Below are 10,208 nucleotides of genomic sequence, written 5' to 3'. Positions count from 1 at the left end.
ACAGGTCAGACAGTGTAATATTCCCAGAAATAAGGTCAAAAAGGAGATAGGGTATAGACATACATGGCTTAAGGGACCACAGATTCTAATAAGACTGTCTGATTCCAAAGAGTTTAGAATTCAAAAAAACTAATTTTTTTTTACTTGTAAATGTATTTGACATTCTCAAGTTCTTTGTTCATATCGTGGAAAGTTACTAGAAATGTCTCACATTGTCCTTTAGACCCACATCAACTAACACTCCAGTGACGCACATTGCATTATTGGCTTTTTTATTAACATCTTTATTGGAATATAATTGCTTTACAATGGTGTGTTAGTTTCTGCTGTATAAAAAAGTGCATTAGTAGCTTTTATAAAAAATATAGACCCTGGGCTTCCCTGGTGGCGCAGTGGTTGAGAGTCCGCCTGCCGATGCAGGGGACATGGGTTCGTGTCCCGGTCTGGGAAGATCCCACGTGCTGTGGAGCGGCTGGGCCCGTGAGCCATGGCCACTGAGCCTGCGCGTCCGGAGCCTGTGCTCCGCAACGGGAGAGGCCACAACAGTGAGAGGCCCGCGTACCGCAAAAAAAAAAAAAAAAAAAAAAAATATATATATATATATATATATATATATATGTATATAGACCCTGTCTTTTGTGTACAGAGAGAAGGTGCTTCTTTCACATATGTTACTGCTTGAACTGATGAGCCTAACTGGAGAAATAAATGGTCTTCTGCAGTATTCAATCCCCTCCTTTGCTGGGAATTACAGCCAGGAAATAAACTTCTCCAGATAGTTCATAAAGCCTCCGAGGTATCGCCAGTGTTGTCTAACGTACTAGTACTCCTGCATTTTCCCTTCTTTGTACGGATCTACATTTTTTTTCCTATCCGTCCAGGCAGTTTTGCTCACTAATCTCTCCTTCATGGTTCTGCCCATGTCCAGGCCACAGGCTCCCTCAGCTTGCTCCCACCCACCCGCCACAGCTTACTAAGGACTGCCACCCTAGGTGAACATTGACTTTTACAGTTAACAGATCACTTACGTGGCCATGTAATGCTTCATTTTCACACCAACTCTGTGACAATGATTTTATCCCCATTTTGCAGATAAAGAAACTTAAGTGAATTCTCCAGGCTTACAATTACAGGAACCCAGGTCATCTGACACGTCATGTAGATCCATACATGCCTCCCCTCGACAGATTCATTTCCTGCATTCCAAGCACTGGGGTCTCGGAATGTCCTTCATAATGTTACTGCTGGTATCCCTAGGCTTATGTCAGCCTGACCCCATCCCTTCCCTCTACCCTTCCCACCCTATGTCAGTCTAAAATACCATTCAAGGGAGAACATTATTGACAGCTTCTTTAGTGTTTTTTCACCTTAAAATTATTCTGACACTCGACATTACATTTATTCTTTAATAAAACACTCTTTTTCTGAGAATGCTTCTTGATGTTATGCATTTACATTTTTGTGAAAATGCCCCATTAACGCTAAAAAACAATAATGCTTTAAGTGCCTACCTGAAACACAACAGCATGTGAAGATGTCTACTCACAGATGAGGAGGAGGAGGATGGAGGAGATGGAGGAGTCTATGACTTCCATTCATTCAACAATTGCTTGTAAACCCTCTATCTGCACTAATTCATTTAAACCTCAAAACAATCTCACAAGGTAGATACAATTTAAGTTTCCATTTAACAAATGAGAAGACTAAGGCTCAGAAAGTTTAAGTAACTTGCCCAATATCGCATAGCTAGTAAAGTATGGGCAGAGGGGTCAAACCAGATCTGTTTCAGTCTAATGCCCATTCTCTCTGAACTGTTGATCTCCCTGAGGCTTTACACTTTAGTTAAAAAGAGAAGACAAATGCCTAAGAAATGACCTACAAGACCTGTTAAAAATGATAAGGGACAAATAAATGGTGAAGACCGGGAGTTTTGCGGGCATTCAGAGGACAAGAAGTCACTGTCCTGTGTGTCTGAGTTCCTCTTAGAGAGAGATTTACATTAACCCCCCGACCCCACCCCAGAGCTCACTACCTGAGCTGGCTGAATTTCAGACACAGAGAGAGCACTCATCTCCCCTGGGGGCTCCTCCGAATTCTACAGGTGCCCAGGCCCAGCTTTGCACTGTTCCCTCAGAATCCCTCACTATTCCACTCTGGCCTCTGGAATCTGCATTCAGAGCACAGGGCTTCCACAGATAGGACAGTAAGCACAAAGGCACCAGTGCAGGCAGGCCACAAGAGCCCACAGCGGGATGGAGCCCAGGCTTGGGGGTCAGTGGGTCCTGGGTTGGGTTTTCAGCCCGACCACTTACCAGTTGTTTGCCTTTGAACACTTTTCTGGCCTCTTTGATCTTCCTCTGTAAAATGGGAAGAATATAAGAATCTACTTCAGAGGTTTGTTGTAAGGATGAAAAGAAAGGATGAATTGTAACATGCCTGACACCTGGTAAATTCTCAATAAATGATAACTTTAAGAAACACAGGGACTTCCCTGGTGGTCCAGTGGGTAAGACTCCGAGCTCCCAATGCAGAGGGCCTGGGTTCGATTCCTGGTTGGGGAACTAGATCCCACATGCATGCAGCAACTAAGAGTTCGCATGCCGCATCTAAGAAGCCTGTGTGCCACAACTACAAGATCCCGCATGCCGCAACAAAGATCCCGCGTGCCACAACTGAGACCCAACTAAGACTTAAATAAATAAATAACTTTTTTTTTAATTTAAGAAAAGAAAAATAAAACAATACAGCAGCCCCGGAACAAAGGGCTTCACAGATATAAGGAAGACTTGGCCTAGGAAAGGGCAAGGAGCCAGTTTTCTGATATGAGATGTTTGGGATCGGAGGGTGGAGGGGTAGTAGAGAAATTATATGCCCTGCCTGGAGTTAGTCCTAGAACTCTGAATACATCTCTTCAGGCAAACCCAGTTGTAAAGTAAGTCAGAGAAAGACCTACTGACAGGTGACCAAATTGTAAGACTAATTTAGAGCAGTGTTTCCCCACATTCCTGGATCATAAGAGTTACCTGGGTCACTTGTTTAAAATACAGATCCCCAGCAGAGGTCTGAGATATCAGCTAGGAAGACCCTGAGCCAATCACATAAATATATCCTGCCACTTCTTTCTGGACTGTAAAGTTTATGTTGAAAAAGCAGCTAATAGTCTTATGGGTTTCCCTTGTATGTGATTGGTTGTTTTTCTCTTGCTTCTTTTAAGATTCTCTCTTTAACTTTTGCCATTTTAATTATAATATGTCTTGGTGTGGACCTCTTTGGGAGATCCACACCATTTTGTTTGGGACTCCTGCTTGGGACTCTCTGTGCTTCCTGGACCTGAATATCTGTTTCCTTCCCCAGGTTACGGAAGTTTTCAGGCATTATTTCTTCAAATAAAATTTCTGTCCCTTTCTCTTTCTCTTCTTCTGGGACCAGTATAATGTGAATTTAGTATGCTTGATGTTGTTCCAGAGGTCCTTTAAATTCTCGTCATTTAATTTTTTTTCTTTTTGCTGTTCTGATTGAGTGATTTCTACTATTCTGTCTTCCATTTTGCCCGTCTGTTCTTCTGAATTATCTAATCTGCTGTTGATTCCCTCCAGTGTTTTTGTTTTTTTTTTTTTTTTTTTTTTTTTGCTGTACGCAGGCCTCTCACTGTTGTGGCCTCTCCCGTTGCGGAGCACAAGCTCCGGATGCACAGGCTCAGCGGCCATGGCTCACAGGTCCAGCCGCTCCGCGGCACGTGGGATCCTCCCAGACCGGGGCACAAACCCGTGTCCCCCACATCAGCAGGTGGACTCCCAACCACTGCGCCACCAGGGAAGCCCTCCAGTGTATTTTTAATTTCAGTTATTGTATTCTTCAGCTCTGATTGGCTCTTTCCTAGATATTTTCTATGTCTTTGTTGAAGTTTTTACTGGGTTTCTCCATTCTTCTCCCAAGTTTGGTGAGCATCTTTATGACTATTTCTTCTAACTCTTAACAGGTAAGCTACTTATCTCCACTTCATTAGGGCTTCCTACCCCCCCCCACCCCGCCCCTGGCTGGGGTTTTATTTTGTACTTCCATTTGGAACATATTCCTCTATCTCTTCCTTTTGTTTGACTTTTTTGTTTCTATGAGTTAAGTGTTGTTTTCCTTTCTGGTGAACTCCTATTTGCTTCCCTTATGCAGAGGCGTTTCTGTATTTTTGTGTGGATTGCTAGCAAGCTTACATATTCTTCTTCATGTATTACAGTGTGTTGAGTCAAGTTCTAGGTGCTAAAAGCAGGTCCTTATTCATTAATCATTTTCTGTACGTAAGGGTAGGTATGCCAATTTCAAACTCCAGGTTGATGCCTCTCCCGCTGACTTTCCCCTCTGGTAGCCGTAAGTATGATTTCTCAATCTGTGACTGTGTTTCTGTTATGGAAGTTGGTTCTTTTGTATTAACTTGAAGGAGTGGCCTTGTGTAAGAGCGTCCCCTGTATAGACTGCTTGTATCTGGTGGCTTTAGCAGACCAGCTGGAGCTAGAGTGGATGCAACCCAGGGAATTCCCTGGGGAGCACTGCACTGAGGCCAGCTTAGGGAGACATCTGGAGCTGGAGTGAGTGCAGACCTGGGGCTGTCCTGGGGTGCACTGCACCCAAGGCTGCCTTAGTAGGACATCTGGAGCTGGAACAGGCATGAGGGGGTCCTGGGGGAACTTAAACAGTGGCACTTGCCAGCGCCTCTGACCCCAGAGAGGGCTCCAGCAGTTCCCTGCCTGTTTAGCAGAAGCTCTAGGGTTAGTAAATGAATTTCCTTCCAGTATCATCTAGGTACCCTTTAAATTGCTGTTTTTTTGCTGTGTCATAGGGTTGGCAAGCTTGCACTTGGGCCCCTCTGCAATATCCCTCCTTACTGCAGGTTTCCATGAGGGGGGTGTTCCCATGGAGAATGTGTCTCCATCTTTTCTACAGGTTACTGTGAGGTTCTCCTATGTGCAAATGTTTAACCAGCCCTCAGGTCTTCTTCAGGAGGAATTACTGTGTATGTAGGTGTAGATTTTGCATGTCCCTGGGAGGAGATGAGCTCAGCTCCGCAAAAAAAAAAAAAGAATATACAATGGAGGAAAGACAGTCTCCTCAATAAGTGGTGCTGGGAAAAATGGACAGCTACATGTAGAAGAATGAAATTAGAACATTCTCTAACACCGTATACAAAAATAAACTCAAAGTGGATTAAAGACCTAAATATAAGACTGGAAACCATAAAACTCCTAGAGGAAAACATAGACAGAACACTCTTTGACATAAATCATAGCAATCTTTTTTTGGATCTATCTCCTAAAGGAATGGAAATAAAAACAAAAATAAACAAATGGGACCTAATTAAACTTTAAAACTTTTGCATAGCAAAGGAAACCATAAACAAAATGAAAAGACAATCTACAAACTGGGAGAAAGTATTTGCAAACAATGCTACCAACAAGGAATTAATTTCCAAAATATACAAACAGCTCATACAGCTTAAATAAACACTCCAAACAAAAAATGGGCAGAATACCTAAACAGACATTTCTCCAAAGAAGAAATACAGATTGCAATAGGCACATGAAAAGATGCTCATCATTGCTAATTATTACAGAAATGCAAATCAAAACTGCAATGAGGTATTACCTCGCATCAGTCAGAATGGCCATGATTTAAAAGTTGAAAAATAATAAATGCTGGAGAGGGTGTGGAGAAAAAAGGAACTCTCTTCCACTGCTGGTGAGAATGTAAGCTTGTACAGCCACTATGGAAAACAGTATAGAGCTTCTTTAAAAAACGAAAAGTAGGGCTTCCATGGTGGCGCAGTGGTTGAGAGTCCGCCTGCCGATGCAGGGGACGCGGGTTCGTGCCCCGATCCCGGAAGATCCCACATGCCGCGGAGCGGCTGGGCCCGCGAGCCATGGCCGCGGAGCCTGTGTGTCCGGAGCCTGTGCTCCGCGACGGGAGAGGCCACAGCAGTGAGAGGCCCGCGTACAGCAAAAAAAAAAAAAAAAAAAAAAAACGAAAAGTAGAGTTATCATATGATCCTGAAACCCCATTTGTAGGCATGTATCTGGACAAAACTCTAATTTGAAAAGATACATGCACCCTAATGTTTATTGCAGCACTATTTACAATAGCTAAGACTGGAAGCAACCTAAATATCCATTGACAGAGGAATGGATAAAGAAGATGTGGTACATATATACAATGGAATATTACTCAGCCATAAAAAGAATGAAATAATGCCATTTGCAGCAACATGGTTGGACCTAGAGATTACCATACTAAGTGAAGTAAGTCAGCAAAAAGACAAATATCATATGATATCACTTATATGTGGAATCTAAAAAAATGATACAAATGAACTTATTTACAGAACAGAAATAGACTCACAGAATTCCAAAACAAACTTATGGTTACCAAAGGTGATAGTGGGTGGGGGGAGATAAGTTAGGAGTTTGGTATTAACATATACACACTATATATAAAATAGATAAACAACAAGGTCCTACTATATAGCACAGGGAACTATATTCAATATCTTATAATAACCTATAATGGAAAAGAATCTGAAAAAGAATATATATGTATATGTATAACTGAATCTGCTGTACACCTAAAACTAATCTAACATTGTAAATTAATTAGACTTCAATTCTTAAAAATGGTTAAGAAAAGAAAACACTGGCCTTAAATGACACATTAAACCAGATGAACTTAATAGATAAACACAGAACATTCCACCCCAAAGCAGCAGAATACACAATCTTTTAAAATGCGCATGGATAGATCACATATTAGGTCACAAAACAAATTTCAATAATTTTAAGAAGATTGAAATCATATCCAGCATCTTTTATGACCATAACAGTATGAAATTATAAATCAATTATAAGAAGAAAACTGGAAAAAACACAAACATGTGGAGACTAAACAACATGCTATTAAACAATCAGTGGGCCACTGAAGAAATCAAAGAGGAAATGAAAAAATACCTGGAGACAAATGAAAGTGGAAACACAACTTTCCAAAAATCTATGGGACACAGCAAAAAAAAAACAGTTCTGAGAAGGAAGTTCACAGTGATAGGGGCCTACCTCAATAAACAGGAAAAATCTCAAATAAACAATCTAAACTCACATTTAAAGAAATTAGAAAAAGAAAAAACAAAGTCCAAAGTTGGTAGAAGGAAGGAAATCATAAAGAGCAGGGTAGGAATAAATGAAATAGAGACTAAAATAAAACAATAGAAGATCAGTGAAACTAAGAGTTGGTTCTTTGAAAATTGAAAAATACATAAAATTGACAAACCTTTAGCCAGACTCATCAAGAAAAAGAGAGGGCCCAAATAAATAAAATTGGAAATGAAAGAGGAAAAATTATAACCAATACCACAGAAATACAAACGATCATAAGTGAATATTATGAACAATTATATGCCAACAAATTAGAAAACCTATAAGAAATGGCTAAATGCATCAGAACATATAATCTTCCAAGACTGAATGATGAAGAAATAGAAAATCTGAATAGACCAATTACTAGTAATGAAATGGAATCAGTAATTTAAAAAATTCCCCCAAAAGTCTGGGTCCAGATGGCTTCACAGGTGAATTCTACCAAGCATTTAAAGAAGAGTTAATATCTATTTTTCTCAAATTAGTCCAAAAAATTGAAGAAGAAAGAACACTTCCAAACACATTTTACAAGGCTGACATTACCCTGATACCAAAACCAGACAAAGACACCATACACAAAAATAAAATTACAGGCCAATATCACTGATGAACATAGATGAAAAAATAATCAACAAAAGATTAACAGGGCTTCCCTGGTGGCACAGTGGTTGAGAGTCCACCTGCCGATGCAGGGGACACGGGTTCGTGCCCTGGTCCAGGAAGATCCCATGTGCTGCAGAGCGGCTGAGCCCGTGAGCCATGGCTGCTGAGCCTGTGCATCCGGAGCCTGTGCTCTGCAACGGGAGAGGCCACAACAGTGAGAGGTCTGCGTACCGCAAAAAAAAAAAAAAAAAAAAAAAGATTAACAAACTGAATTCAATAATACATTAAAAGAATCATACACATGATCAAGTGGGATTCATTCCAGGGATGTAAGGATGGTTTAAAATCCATAATCAATCAACATGATACATCACATTAACAAAATGAAGGGTAAAAATCTTATGATTACCTCAATAGATGTAGAAAAAGCACGGGACAAAATTCAACATCCACTTATGATAAAAATTCTCAACAAAGTGGGTATAGAGGGAACATACCTCAACATAATAAAGGCCATGTATGACAAACCCACAGCTAACATTATGCTCAATGGTGAAAAATTGAAATCATTTCCTCTAAAATCAGGAACAAAACAAGGATGCCTATTCTCACCACTTTTATTCAACATAGTATTGGAAGTCCTAGCCACAGCACTTAGGCAAGAAAAGCAAATAAAATTTATCCAAATTGGAAAAGACGAAGTAAAACTGTTACTATTTATATTTGTAGATGATATGATACTGCAATATATAGAGAAAACCCCAAAGATTCCACCAAAAAAAAAAAACAATTCAAACTAATAAATGAATTCAGTAAAATTGCAAGATACAAAATTAATACACAGGAATCTCTTACATTTCTATACACTAATAACAAACTATCAGAAAGAGAAGTAAAGAAAACAATCCCATTTACAACTGCATCAAAAATAATAAAATACCTAAGAATAAATTTAACCAAGAAGGTGAAAGCCCTGTACTCTGAAAACTATAAGATTTTTAGGAAAGAAATTGAAGACAACACAAATAAATGGAAAGATATACTGTGCTCATGGATTAGAAGAATCAATACCATTTAAATGTCCATACTACCCAAAGCAATCTATTGATTCAGTGCAACCCCTATCAAAATATCCATGGCATTTTTTAAAAAACTAGAACAGGGCCTCCCTGGTGGCGCAGTGGTTAAGAGTCCGCCTGCCGATGCAGGGGATACGGGTTCGTGCCCCGGTCTGGGAGGATCCCATATGCCGCGGAGCGGCTGGGCCCGTGAGCCATGGCCGCTGGGCCTGCGCATCCGGAGCCTGTGCTCCGCAGCGGGAGAGGCCACAACAGTGAGAGGCCCGCATACCGCAAAAAGAAAAAAAAAAAAAAAAAAAAAAAAAAAAACTAGAACAAATAATCCTAAAATTTGTATGGAACCACAGAAGACCCTGATTGCCAAAGCAATATTGAGAAAGAAGAATAAAGTGGATATATCACCCTCCCAGACTTGAAACTATACTACAAAGCTATAGTAATCAAGACTGTATGGTACTGGAACAGAATTGAGAGCCCAGAAATAAACCAATACTCATATGGTCAATTAATCTATGACAAAAAAGGCAAGAAAATACAATGGGGAAAATACAATCTCTTCAATAAATGGTGTCAGGAAAACCAGACAGCTACATGCAAAAGAATGAAACTGGACCACTTTCTTATACCAAAATACAAAAATAAACTAAAAATGGATTGAAGACCTGAAACCATAAAACTCCTAGAAGAAAAAGTAGGCAGTAACCTCTTTGACATCCATCTTAGCAATATTTTCTTTGGATATGTCTTCTCGGGCAAGGGCAACAAAAGTAAAAATATGGGACTGCATCAAACTAAAAAGATTTTGCACAGTGAAGGAAACTTCCAACAAAACAACAAGGCAGCCTATTGAATGGGAGAAGATATTTGCAAATGATATATCCAATAAGGGGTCAATGTCCAAAATATATAAAGATCTCATACAACTCAATATCAAAAAAACAAACAACTCATTGAAAAAATGGGCAGAGCACCTGAATAGACATTTTTTCCAAAGAAGACATACAGATGGCCAACAGCCACATGAAAAGGTGCTCAACATCACTAATCATCAGGGAAATGTAAATTAAAACCACAATAAGAGGGACTTCCCTGGCAGTCCAGTGGTTAAGACTCTGCACTTCCACCACAGGGACATGGGTTCAATCCCTGGTCAGGGAACTAAGATCCCACAGGCCATGGGGCACAGCCTAAGAAAAAAAAAACACACACACACACAATGAAAAACCACCCCACACCTGTCAAAATGACTATTATCAATAAGACAAAAAGCAACAAGTGTTGACAAGGATGTAGAGAAAAGGGAACCCTCATGTACTGCTGGTGGGAAGGCAAACTGGTGCAGCCACTATGAAAAACA

The sequence above is a fragment of the Mesoplodon densirostris genome, chromosome 4, assembly GCF_025265405.1.
Source record: "Mesoplodon densirostris isolate mMesDen1 chromosome 4, mMesDen1 primary haplotype, whole genome shotgun sequence".
NCBI classification, from domain to species: Eukaryota; Metazoa; Chordata; class Mammalia; order Artiodactyla; family Ziphiidae; genus Mesoplodon; species Mesoplodon densirostris.
This window is presented reverse-complemented; position numbering follows the sequence as displayed.